Source organism: Aulostomus chinensis, chromosome 1, assembly GCF_037954235.1.
Source record: "Aulostomus chinensis isolate RoL2024-O1b breed Wild chromosome 1, RoL_Achi_v1.0, whole genome shotgun sequence".
Taxonomy (NCBI): Eukaryota; Metazoa; Chordata; class Actinopteri; order Syngnathiformes; family Aulostomidae; genus Aulostomus; species Aulostomus chinensis.
The window spans coordinates 25,278,728-25,293,852 of record NC_141320.1 but is presented as its reverse complement, the minus strand read 5'-3'; positions in this window follow the sequence as shown (position 1 = coordinate 25,293,852).

Below are 15,125 nucleotides of genomic sequence, written 5' to 3'. Positions count from 1 at the left end.
ACTCTCATTACATCACTGTCGCATCATTTTGAGGATAGTCGCAACTCTCACGACATTACTGGAGCATCATTTTGCGGTTCCTAGCAACTCTCACTACACCACTTTAGCATGAATTTGAAATTAGTATCAACTCTCACCACATCACTGTACCATCATTTCTTAGGTTTGTCGCAACTCTCATTACATCACTTTAGCATCATTTCGAGCATCGTAGCAACTCTCACCACATCACTGTGGCATCATTTCTTAGGTAAATAGCAACCCTCATTACATCACTGTACCATCATTTTGAGGTTCGTAGCATCTCTCACCACATCACTGGAGCATCACTTCTTAGGTTTGTAGCAACTCTCATTACATCACTTTAGCATCATTTTGAGATTCGTAGCAACTCTCACGACATTACTGTAGCATGATTTTGAGATTAGTAGCAACTCTCATTACATCACTGTAGCATCACTTCTTAGGTTCGTAGCAACTCTCACTACATCACTGTCGCATCATTTTGAGATTCGTAGCAACTCTCACCACATCACTGTAGCATCATTTTGAGGTTCGTAGCAACTCTCACCACATCACTGTAGCATCATTTCTTAGGTAAATAGCAACTCTCACCACATCACTGTAGCATCATTTCTTAGGTAAATAGCAACCCTCATTACATCACTGTAGCATCATTTTGAGGTTCGTAGCAACTCTCACTACATCATTGTAGCATCATTTCTTAGGGAAGTAGCAACTCTCATTACACCGCTTTAGCATTATTTTGAAATTACTATCAACTCTCACCACATCACTGTAGCATCACTTCTTAGGTTTGTAGCAACTCTCATTACATCACTTTAGCATCATTTTGAGAATCGTACCAACTCTCACGACATTACTGTAGCATGATTTTGAGATTAGTAGCAACTCTCATTACATCACTGTAGCATCACTTCTTAGGTTCGTAGCAACTCTCACTACATCACTGTCGCATCATTTTGAGATTCGTAGCAACTCTCACCACATCACTGTAGCATCATTTTGAGGTTCGTAGCAACTCTCACCACATCACTGTAGCATCATTTCTTAGGTAAATAGCAACCCTCATTACATCACTGTAGCATCATTTTGTGGTTCGTAGCAACTCTCACCACATCACTGTAGCATCATTTTGAGGTTCGTAGCAACTCTCACTACATCATTGTAGCATCATTTCTTAGGGAAGTAGCAACTCTCATTACACCGCTTTAGCATTATTTTGAAATTACTATCAACTCTCACCACATCACTGTAGCATCACTTCTTAGGTTTGTAGCAACTCTCATTACATCACTTTAGCATCATTTTGAGATTCGTAGCAACTCTCACGACATTCCTGTAGCATGATTTTGAGATTAGTAGCAACTCTCATTACATCACTGTAGCATCACTTCTTAGGTTCGTAGCAACTCTCACTACATCACTGTCGCATCATTTTGAGATTCGTAGCAACTCTCACCACATCACTGTAGCATCATTTTGAGGTTCGTAGCAACTCTCACCACATCACTGTAGCATCATTTCTTCGGTAAGTAGCAACTCTCATTACATCACTGTTGCATCATTTTGAGGTTCGTAGCAACTCTCAGCACATGACTGTAGCATCATTTCTGAGGTTTGTCGCAACTCTCATTACATCACTCTAGCATCATTTGGACATTTGTAGCAACTCTCATTACATCCCTGTAGCATCATTTCTTAGGTTTGTAGCAAATCTCACCACATCACTGTAGCATCATTTTGAGGTTCGTAGCAACTCTCACCACATCACTGTAGCATCATTTTGAAGTTCATAGCAACTCTCACTACATCACTGTCGCATCATTTTGAGGATAGTCGCAACTCTCACGACATGACTGTAGCATTATTTTGAGGTTTTAAGCAACTCTCACAACATTACTGTAAGCATCATTTTGAGCATAGTAGCAACTCTCACTACATCACTGTACCATCATTTTGAGATTAGTCGCAACTCTCACTACATCACTGTCGCATCATTTCTTAGGTTAGTAGCAACTCTCACTACATCACTGTCGCATCATTTCTTAGGTTAGTAGCAACTCTCACCACATCACTGTAGCATCATTTCTTTGGTAAATAGCAACCCTCATTACATCGCTGTAGCATCATTTTGCGACTGCAGCAACTCTCACTACATCACTGTAGCATCATTTCTTAGGTTAGTAGCATCTCCCATGACATCACTGTAGCATCATTTTGAGGTTTGTAGCAACTCTCACTACATTACTGGAAGCATCAGTTTGAGCATCGTACCAACTCTGCCTATATCACTGTAGCATCATTTCTTCGGTTAGAAGCAACTCTCATGACATCACTTTAGCATGATTTTGAAATTACTATCAACTCTCACCACAACACTGTCAGTATAATTTCTTAGGTTAGTAGCAACTGTCATAACATCACTGTAGCATCATTTTGAGGATCGTAGCAACTCTCATTACATCACTGTAGCATCATTTTGCGGTTCGTAGCAAACCTCACTACATCACTGTAGCATCATTTTGAGGAACGTAGCAACTCTCAATACATCATTGTCGCATCATTTTGAGGATAGTCGCAACTCTCACGACATTACTGTCGCATCATTTCTTAGGTTTGTAGCAAATCTCACTACATCACTCTAGCATCATTTTGAGATTCGTAGCAACTCTCATTGCATCACTGTAGCATCATTTTGCGGTTCGTAGCAAACCTCACTACATCATTGTAGCATCATTTCTTAGGGAAGTATCAACTGTCATTACACCACTTTCGCTTTATTTTGAAATTACTATCAACTCTCACCACAACACTGTCAGTATAATTTCTTAGGTTAGTAGCAACTGTCATAACATCACTGTAGCATCATTTTGAGGATCGTAGCAACTCTCACCACATCACTGTAGCATCATTTCTTAGGTTTGTAGCCACTCTCATTACATCACTTAAGCATCATTTGGACATTTGTAGCAACTCTCATTACATCACTGTCGCATCATTTTGAGGATAGTCGCAACTCTCACGACATTACTGGAGCATCATTTTGAGATTCCCAGCAACTGTCATTACATCACTGTACCATCATTTTGAGGATCGTAGCAACTCTCACGACATCACTTTAGCGTGATTTTGAAATTACTATCAACTCTCACTACATCACTGTTGCATCATTTTGACATTTGTAGCAACTCTTGTTATATAACTGTAGCATCATTTCTTAGGTTAGTAGCAACTCCCATGACATCACTGCAGCATCATTTTGAGGTTTGTAGCAACTCTCACGACATTACTGTAGCATCATTTTGAGATTCGTAGCAACTCTCACCACATCACTGTAGCATCATTTCTTAGGTAAGTAGAAACTCTCACTACATCACTTTTGCGTGATTTTGAGGTTCGTAGCAACTTTTAATACATTACTGTCGCATTATTTTGAGGTTCGTAGCAACTCTTAGTACATGACTTTCAGCATCACTTTGAGGTTATTCGAAATGTTCACTCCATTACTGTTAGCACCATTTTGAGTTCATTAGCAATTCTTACTACATCACTGTCACATCATTTTGAGATCATTAGCAATTCTTCTGATATCACTGTCGCATTATTTTGATGTTCGTAGCAACTCTTACTACATTACTGTTGCATTATTTAAAGGTTCGTAGCAACTCTTACTACATTACTGTTAGCATCACTGTGTTTATAGCAAATATCACTACATTACTGTTAGCATCATTTTGAGTTCATTTGCAATTCTTACGACATCACTGTCCCATCAGTTTAAGATCATTTACAATTCTTTTGACATCACTGTCGCATAATTTTGAGGTTCGAAGCAACTCTTACTACTTTACTGTTGCATTATTTTAAGGTTCGTAGCAACCCTTACGACATGACTGTCATAATCACTTTGAGGTTTTTCGAAACACTGACTACATTTCTGTCAGCATCATTTTGACTTTATTAGCAACTATCACTCCCTTACTGTTAGCATCGTTTTGAGTTCAATAGCAATTCTTCCGACATCACGGTCGCATCATTTTGAGATCTTTAGCAATTCTTCTGACATCACTATCGCATTATTTTGAGGTTCGTAGCAACTCATACTACATTACTGTCAGCATCACTTTGAGTTCATTAGCAACTATCACTACATTACGGTTAGCATCATTTTGAGGTTAGGAGCAACTCTTACTACATGACTGTCATTATCACTTTGAGGTTGTTCCAAACACTTACTCCATTACTGTAAGCATCACTGAGTTTATTAGGAACTATCATTACGTTACTGTTAGCATCGTTTTGAGTTCAATTGCAATTCTTAGGACATGACTGTCAGCATCATTTTTAATTTACTCGCAAATCAAACCACATGACTGTCAGCATCATTTTGAGGTTATTCGAAACTTTCATTCCATTACTGTTAGCATCATTTTGAGTTCATTAGCAATTCTTACTTAATCACTGTTGCATCATTTTGAGATCTTAAGCAATTCTTCCAACATCACTGTCGCATTATTTTGAGGTTCTTAGCAACTTTTACTCCATCACTGTAAGCATCACTTTGAGTTCATTAGCAACTATCACTACGTTACTTTTCGCATTGTTTTAAGTTCAGTAGCAATTCTTACTAAATCACTGTCAGCATCATTTTTAATTTACTCGCAACTCAAACCACATGACTGTCAGCATCACTTTGAGGTTATTCGAAACTTTCACTCCATTACGTTTAGCATCAATTTGAGTTCATTAGCAATTCTTACTACATCACTGTCGCATCATTTTGAGATCATTAGCGATTCTTCTGACATCACTGTCACATTATTTTGAGGTTCGTAGCAACTCTTATTACATTATTGTATCATTTTTTAAAGGTTCGTAGCAACTCTTACTACATTACTTTCAGCATCACTTTGAGTTTATTAGCAACTATCACTACATTACTGTTAGCATTATTTTGAGGTTCCTTGCAACTCTTACTACATGACTGTCAGCATCACTTTGATATTGTTTGAAACACTTACTACATTACTGTAAGCGTCACTGAGTTGATTAGCAATTATCACTACATTAGTGTTAGCATCATTTTGAGTTCATTAGCAATTCTTCCGACATGACTGTCGCAATATTTTGAGGTTCGTAGCCACTTTTACTACATTACTGTCGCATTATTTTGAGGTTCTTCACAACTCTTACTTCATTAATGTTAGCATCATTTTGAGATCATTAGCAATTCTTCTGACATCACTGTCGCATTATTTTGAGATCTTTAGCAATTCTTCTGACATCACTGTCGCATTATTTTTTGGTTCGTAGCAACTCTTACTACATGACTGTCAGCATCACTTTGAGGTTGTTCAAAACTCTTACTACATTACTGTAAGCATCACTGAGTTTATAACAACTATCACTACATTACTGTTAGCATCAATTTGAGATCATTAACAATTCTTTTGACATCACTGTCGCATTACCTTTAGGTTCGAAGCAACACTTATTCCTTTACTGTTGCATTATTTTAAAGTTCGTAGCAACTCTTACTACATTACTGTCAGCATCACTTTGAGGTCATTCGCAACTATCACTACATTACGGTTAGCATCATTTTGAGTTCATTCGCAACTTTCACTACATTACGGTTAGCATCATTTTGAGGTTAGTAGCAACTCTTAATACATTACTGTAAGCATCACTGAGTTTATTAGCAACTATGATTATGTTACTGTTAGCATCGTTTTGAGTTCAATAGCAATTCTTACGACATGATTGTCAGCATCATTTTTAATCTACTCACAAATCAAACCACATGACTGTCAGCATCATTTTGAGGTTATTCGAAATTTTCACTCCATTACTGTTAGCATCATTTTGAGTTCATTAGCAATTCTTCCTACGTCACTGTCGCATCATTTTGAGATCTTTAGCAATTCTTCTGACATCACTGTCGCATTATTTTGAGGTTAGTGGCAACTCATACTACATGACTGTCAGCATCACTTTGAGGTTGTTCGAAACACTTACTACATTACTGTAAGCATCACTGAGTTTATTAGCAACTATCACTACATTACTGTTAGCATCATTTTGAGTTCATTAGCAATTCTTATGACATCACTGTCGTGATATTTTGAGGTTCGTAGCAACTTTTACTACATCACTGTCGCATTATTTTGAGGTTCGTTGCAACTCTTACTACATGACTGTCAGCATGACTATGAGGTTGTTCGAAACACTTACTACATTACTGTAAGCATCACTGAGTTGATTAGCAACTATCACTACATTACTGTTAGCATCATTTTGAGTTCAGTAGCAATTCTTCCGACATCACTGTCGCGATATTTTGAGGTTCGTAGCAACCCTTACTACATGACTGTCATAATCACTTTGAGGTTGTTCAAAACACTTACTACATTACTGTAAGCATCACTTTGAGTTAATTAGCAACTATCACTACATTACTGTTTGCATCATTTTGAGTTCAGTAGCAATTCTTACTACATCACTGTCACATCATTTTGAGATCATGAGCAATTTTTCCGACATCACTGTCGCATTATTTTGAGGTTCGTAGCAACACTTACAACATCACTGTCAGCATCACTTTGAGGTTATTCGAAACTTTCATTCCATTACTGTTAGCATAATTTTGAGTTCATTAGCAATTCTTACTACATCACTGTCGCATCATTTTGAGATCATTAGCAATTCTTCAGACATCACTTTCTCATTTTTTTTTTAGGTTCGTAGCAACTCTTACTATATGACTGTCAGCATCACTTTGAGGTTATTTGAAACGTTCACTCCATTACTGTTAGCATCATTTTGAGTTCATTAGCAATTCTTACTAAATCACTGTCGCATTATTTTGAGATCTTTAGCAATTCTTCTGACATCACTGAAGCATTATTTTGATGTTTGTAGCAACTCTTATTACATGACTGTCAGCATCACTTTGAGGTTGTTCGAAACACTTACTACATTACTTTTAGCATCATCTTGAGTTCATTAGCAATTCTTACTAAATCAGTGTCGCATCATTTTGAGATCTTTTGCAATTCTTCTGACATCACTGTCGCATTATTTTGAGGTTAGTGGCAACTCTTACTACATGACTGTCAACATCACTTTGAGGTTGTTCGAAACACTTACTACATTACTTTAAGCATCACTGAGTTTATTAGCAACTATCACTACATGACTGTTAGCATCATTTTGAGTTCATGAGCAATTCTTCCGACATCACTGTCGCAATATTTTGAGGTTTGTAGCAACTTTTACTACATTACTGTCGCATTATTTTGAGGTTCGTAGCAACTCTTACTACATGACCGTCAGCATCACTTTGAGGATATTCGAAACTTTCACTCCATTACTGTTCGCATCATTTTCAGTTCATTAGCAATTCTTACTACATGACTGTCGAATGATTTTTGAGATCATTAGCAATTCTTCTGACATCACTGTCGCATTATTTTGATGTTGGTAGCAACTCTTACTACATGACTGTCATAATCACTTTGAGGTTGTTCGAAACACTTACTACATTACTGTCAGCATCACTTTGAGTTCATTAGCAACTATCACTACATTACTGTTAGCATCATTTTGAGGTTAGTCGCAACTCTTAGTACATGCCTGTCAGCATCACTTTGAGGTTGTTCCAAACACTTACGACATTACTGTAAGCATCACTGAGTTTATTAGCAACTATCATTACGTTACTGTTAGCATCGTTTTGAGTTCAACAGCAATTCTTACGACATCACTGTCAGCATCATTTTTAATTTACTCGCAACTCAAACCACATGACTGGCAGCATCACTTTTAGGTTATTCGAAACTTTCACTCCATTACTGTTAGCATCATTTTGAGTTCAGTAGTAATTCTTACTACATCACTGTGACATCATTTTGAGATCATTAGCAATTCTTACTGAATCACATTTGCATCATTTTGAGATCTTTCGCAATTTTTCTGACATCACTGTGGCATTATTTTGAGGTTCGTAGCAACTCTTCCTACATGACTATCACCATCACTTTGAGGTTGTTCGAAACACTTACTACATTACTGTTAGCATCATTTTGAGTTCATTAGCAATTCTTCCTAAATCACTGTCGCATCATTTTGAGATCTTTAGCAATTCTTCTGACATCACTTTCGCATTATTTTGAGGTTCGTAGGAACTCCTACTACATGACTGTCAGCATCACTTTGAGGTTGTTCGAAACACTTACTACCTTACTGTAAGCATCACTGAGTTTATTACCAACTATCACTACATTACTTTTAGCATTATTTTGAATTCATTAGCAATTCTTACGACATCACTCTCCCATCAGTTTGAGATCATTACCAATTCTTCTGACATCACTGTCGCATTATTTTGATGTTCGTAGCAACTTTTACGACATTACCGTTGCATTATTTAAAGGTTTGTGGCAACTCTTACTACATTACTGTCAGCATCACTTTGAGTTTATTATAATCTATCAATACATTACAGTTAGCATCATTTTGAGTTTATTAGCAATTCATAGTCATCACTGTACCATTAAATTGAGGTAAGTAGCAACACTTACTACATGACTGTCAGCATCACTTTGAGGTTCTTCTAAACTCTTACTACATTACTGTTAGCATCGTTTTGAGTTCATTAGCAATTCTTACTACATCACTGTCGCATCATTTTGAGATCATTAGCAATTCTTCTGACATCACTGTCGCATTATTTTGATGTTCGTAGCAACTCTTACTACATTACTGTTGCATTATTTAAAGGTTCGTAGTAACTCTCACTACATTACTGTCAGCATCACTTTGAGGTTATTCGAAACTTTCACTCCATTACTGTTAGCATCATTTTGAATTCATTAGCAATTCTTCCTACATTACTGTTGCATCATTTTGAGATCATTAGCACTTCTTCCGACATCACTGTTGCATTATTTTGAGGTTCGGAGCAACTCTTACTACATTTTTGTATCATTATTTAAAGGTAAAGCAACTCTTACTACATGACTGTCAGCATCACTTTGAGGTTTTTTGAAACACTTACTACATTACTGTAAGCATCACTGAGTTGATTAGCAATTATCACTACATTAGTGTGAGCATCATTTTGTGTTCATTAGCAATTCTTCCGACATGACTGTCGCATTATTTTGAGGTTCTTAGCAACTCTTCCTACATTATTGTTGCATCATTTTGAGATCATTAGCAATTTTTCTGACATCACTGTCACATTATTTTGAGGTTTGTAGCAACTCTTACTACATTATTGTTGCATTATTTAAAGGTTCGTAGCAACTATCACTACATTACTGTTAGCATAATTTTGAGGTTAGAAGCCACTCTTACTACATGACTGTCAGCATCACTTTGATGTTGTTCGAAACACTTACTACATTACTGTAAGCATCACTGAGTTGATGAGCAACTATCACTACATTACTGTTAGCATCATTTTGAGTTCATTAGCAATTCTTACTCCATCATTGTCGCATCATTTTGAGATCTTTGGCAATTCTTCCGACATCACTGTCGCAATATTTTGAGGTTCGTAGCAACTTTTCCTACATTAATGTCGCATTATTTTTAGGTTCGTAGCAACACGTACAACATGACTGTCAGCATCACTTTTAGGTTATTCGAAACTTTCACTCCATTACTGTTAGCATCATATTGAGTTCATTTGCAATTCTTACTCCATCATTGTCGCATCATTTTGAGATCTTTGGCAATTCTTCTGACATCACTGTCGCATTATTTTTAGGTTCGGAGCAATTCTTACTACATTATTGTTGCATTATTTTAAGGTTCGTAGCAACTCTTACTACATGACTGTCAGCATCACTTTGAGGTTATTCGAAACTTTCACTCCATTACTGTTAGCATCATATTGAGTTCATTAGCAATTCTTACTACATCATTGTCGCATCATTTTGAGATCTTTGGCAATTCTTACGACATCACTGTCGCATTGTTTTGAGGTTCGTAGCAACTCTTACTACATCAACTCAGCATCACTTTGAGGTTATTCGAAACGTTCACTCCATCACTATCGCATCATTTTGAGATCTTTAGCAATTCTTCTGAAATCACTGTCGCATAATTTTGAGGTTCGTAGCAACTCTTACTACATTACTGTTGCATTATTTAAAGGTTCGTAGCAACTCTTACTACCTTACTCTCAGCATCACTTTGAGTTCATAAGCAACGATGACTACATTACTGTTAGCATCATTTTGAGTTTATTAGCAATTCATAGACATCACTGTAGCATTAAATTGAGGTTCGTAGCAACTATCACTACATTACTGTCACATTATTTTGCGGTTCGAAGCAACTCTTACTACTTTACTGTTGCATTATTTTAAGGTTCGTAGCAACCCTTACTACATGACTGTCATCATCACTTTGAGGTTGTTCGAAACTCTTACTACTTTACTGTCAGCATCACTTTGAGTTTATTAGCAACTTTCACTACATTACTTTCAGCATCATTTTGAGGTTAGTAGCAACTCTTACTACATGACAGTCAGCATCACTTTGAGGTAGTTCGAAACACTTACTACATTACTGTAAGCATCACTGAGTTGATTAGCAACTATCACTACGTTACTGTTAGCATCGTTTTGAGTTCAATAATAATTCTTACGACATCACTGTCAGCATCATTTTTGATTTACTCGCAACTCAAACCACATGACTGTCAGCATCACTTTGAGGTTATTCGAAACTTTCACTCCATTACTGTTAGCATCATTTGGAGTTCATTAGCAATTCTTACGACATCACTGTCGCATCATTTTGAGATAATTAGCAATAATTCCGACATCACTGTCGCATTATTTTGAGGTTCGTAGCAACGCTGACTACATGACTGTCAGCATCACTTTGAGGTTATTCAAAACGTTCACTCCATTACTGTTGGCATCATTTTGAGTTCATGAGCAATTCTTCCGACATCACTGTCGCGTTAGTTTGAGGTTCGTAGCAACTCTTACTACATTACCAGTGCATTATTTAAAGGTTCGTAGCAACTCTTACTATATTACTGTTAGCATCATTTTGAGTTAATTAGCAATTCTTAAGACATCACTGTAGCATTAAATTGAGGTTAGTAGCAACTCTTACTACATGACTGTCAGCATCACTTTGAGGTTCTTCGAAACTCTTACTACATTACTGTAAGCATCACTTTGAGATTGTTCGAAACTCTTACGACATTACTTGAAGCATCACTGAGTTTATTAGCAACTATCACTACATTACTGTTAGCATCATTTTGAGTTCATTAGCAATTCTTATGACATCACTGTCGCATCATTTTGAGATCATTAGCAATTCTTCTGACATCACTGTCACATTATTTTGAGGTTCGAAGCAACTCTTACTACTTTACTGTTGCATTATTTTAAGGTTTGTAGCAACTCTTACTACATTACTGTCAGCATCACTTTGAGTTTATTAGCAACTTTCACTACATTACTGTTAGCATCATTTTGAGTTCATGCGCAATTCTCACGACATCACTGTAGCATTGAATTGAATTCATTAGCAACTCTTACTAAATGACTGTCAGCATCACTTTGAGGTTGTTCGAAACACTTACTACATTACTGTAAGCATGACTGAGTTGATTAGCAACTATCACTACATTACTGTTAGCATCATTTTAAGTTCATTAGCAATTCTTCCGACATCACTGTCGCAATATTTTGAGGTTCGTAGCAACTTTTACTACATTACTGTCGCAATATATTGAGGTTCGTAGCAACTCTTACTACATGACTGTCAGCATCACTTTGAGGTTATTCGAAACACTTACTACATTACTGTAAGCATCACTGACTTGATTAGCAACTATCACTACATTACTGTTAGCATCATTTTGAGTTCATTAGCAATTCTTCCGACATCACTGTCGCATCATTTTGAGATCATTAGCAATTCTTCTGACATCACTGTCACATTATTTTGAGGTTCGTAGCAACTCTTACTACATTACTGTCAGCATCAGTTTGAGTTTATTAGCAACTATCACTCCATTACTGTTAGCATCATTTTGAGTTCATGAGCAATTCTTTCTAAATCACTGTCGCATCATTTTGAGATCTTTAGCAATTCTTCCGACATCACTGTCCCATTATTTTGAGGTTCGTAGCAACTCTTACTGCATGACTGTCACCATCACTTTGAGGTTATTCGAAACACTTACTACATTACTGTAAGCATCACTGACTTGATTAGCAACTATCACTACATTACTGTTAGCATCATTTTGAGTTCATTAGCAATTCTTCCGACATCACTGTCGCAATATTTTGAGGTTCGTAGCAACTCTTACTACATGACTGTCAGCATCACTTTGAGGTTGTGCGAAACACTTAGTACATTACTGTAAGCATCACTGAGTTGATTAGCAACTTTCACTACATTACTGTTAGCATCATTTTGAGTTCATTAGCAATTCTTACGACATCACAGTAGCATTAAATTGAGTTCATTAGCAACTCTTACTACATGACTGTCAGCATCACTTTGAGGTTTTTCGAAACTCTTTTTACATTACAGTAACCATCACTGAGTTTATTAGCAACTATCACTACATTACTGTTAGCATCATCTTGAGTTCATTCGCAGTTCTTACGACATCACTGTCGCATCATTTTGAGATCATTAGCCATTCTTCCGACATCACTGTCGCAATATTTTGAGGTTCCTATTAACTCTTACTACATGACTGTCAGCATCACTTTGAGGTTATTCGAAAGTTTCATTCCATTAATGTTAGCATCATTTTGAGTTCATTAGCAATTCTTACTAAATCACTGTAGCATCATTTTGAGATCATTAGCAATTCTTCTGACATCACTGTCGCATTTTTTTGAGGTTCGTAGCAACTCTTACTACATTACTGTCAGCATCACTTTGAGGTTGTTCGAAACGTTCACTCCATTTCTGTTAGCATCATTTTGAGTTCATTAGCAATTCTTTTTAAATCACTGTCGCATCATTTTGAGATCTTTAGCAATTCTTCCGACATCACTGTTGCAATATTTTGAGGTTCGTTGCAACTTTTACTACATTACTGTCGCATTATTTTGAGGTTCGTAGCAACACTTACTACATGACTGTCAGCATCACTTTGAGGTTATTCGAAACTTTCACTCCATTACTGTTAGCATCATTTTGAGATCTTCAGCAATTCTTCTGACATCACTGTCGCATTATTTTGAGGTTCGTAGCAACTCTTACTGCATTACTGTCAGCATCATTTTGAGGTTGTTCGAAACTTTCACTCCATTACTGTTAGCATCATTTTGAGTTCATTAGCAATTCTTACTGCATCACTGTCGCATCATTTTGAGATCTTTAGCAATTCTTCTGACATCACATTCGCATTATTTTGAGGTTCGTAGCAACTCTTACTGCATGACTGTCAGCATTACTTTGAGGTTGTTCGAAACACTTAGTACATTACTGTAAGCATCACTGAGTTGATTAGCAACTATCACTACATTACTGTTAGCATCATTTTGAGTTCATTAGCAATTCTTACTACATCACTAGTGATGTGGTGAGAGTTGCGACTATCCTCAAAATGATGCGACAGTGATGTAGTGAGAGTTGCTACGATCCTCAAAATTATGCTAAAGTGATGTAATGAGAGTTGCTAAAAACCTAAGAAGTGGTGCTACAGTGATGTGGTGAGAGTTGATAGTAATTTCAAAATAATGCTAAAGCGGTGTAATGAGAGTTGCTACAGACCTAAGAAATGATGCTACAGTGATGTGGTGAGAGTTGAACGTAATTTCAAAATCAAGCCAAAGTGATGTCATGAGAGGTGCTACTTACCAAAGAAATGAAGCTACAGTGATGTAGTGAGAGTTGCTACAAACCTCAAAATGATGCTACAGTAATGTCGTGAGAGTTGCGACTATCCTCAATATGATGCGACAATGATGTATGGAGAGTTGCTACGAACCTCAAAATGATGCTACAGTGATGTAGGGAGAGTTGATACTAATCTCAAAATGATACTGACAGTGATGTGGTGAGAGTTGCTACAATCCTCAAAATGATGCTACAGTGATGTTATGACAGTTGCTACTAACCTAAGAAATTATGCTGACAGTGTTGTGGTGAGAGTTGATCGTAATTTCAAAATCATGCTAAAGTGATGTCATGAGAGTTGCTACAAATGTCCAAATGATGCTAGAGTGATGGAATGAGATTTGCTACAAACCTAAGAAATGATGCTGCAGTGATGTGGTGAGAGTTGACAGTTATTTCAAAATCATGCTAAAGTGATGCAATGATAGTTTCTACTTACCTAAGAAATGATGCTACAGTGATGTGGTGAGAGTTGCTACGAACCTCAAAATGATGTTCCAGTAATGTCGTGAGAGTTGCGACTTTCCTCAAAATGATGCGACAGTGATGTAGTGAGAGTTGCTACAAATGTCCAAATGATGCTAGAGTGATGTAATGAGAGTTGCTACAAACCTAAGAAATGATGCTACAGTGATGTGGTGAGAGTTGCTAAACACCAAAAAATGATGCTGATAGTGATGTAATGAGAGTTGCTACTCACCTAAGAAATTATGCTACAGTGATGTAGTGAGAGTTGCTACTAACCTCAAAATGATGCTACAGTCCTGTAGTGAGAGTTGCTACGAACCTAAGAAATTATGCTACAGTAATGTAGTGAGAGTTGCTACTCATCTCAAAATGATGCTCCAGTCATGTAGTGAGAGTTGCGACTATCCTTAAAATGATGCGACAGTGATGTAGTGAGAGTTGCTACGATCCTCAAAATGATGTTAAAGTGATGTAATGAGAGTTGCGAAAAACCTAAGAAGTGATGCTACAGTGATGTGGTGAGAGTTGATACGAATTTCAAAATAATGCTAAAGTGGTGGAGTGAGAGTTGCTACGAACCGCAAAATGATGCTACAGTGATGTAATGAGAGTTGCTACATACCTAAGAAGTGATGCTACAGTGATGTGGTGAGAGTTGCCACGAACCTCAAATGATGCTACAGTGATGTAATGAGAGTTGCTTCGAATTTAAAAATGATGCTCCAGTAATG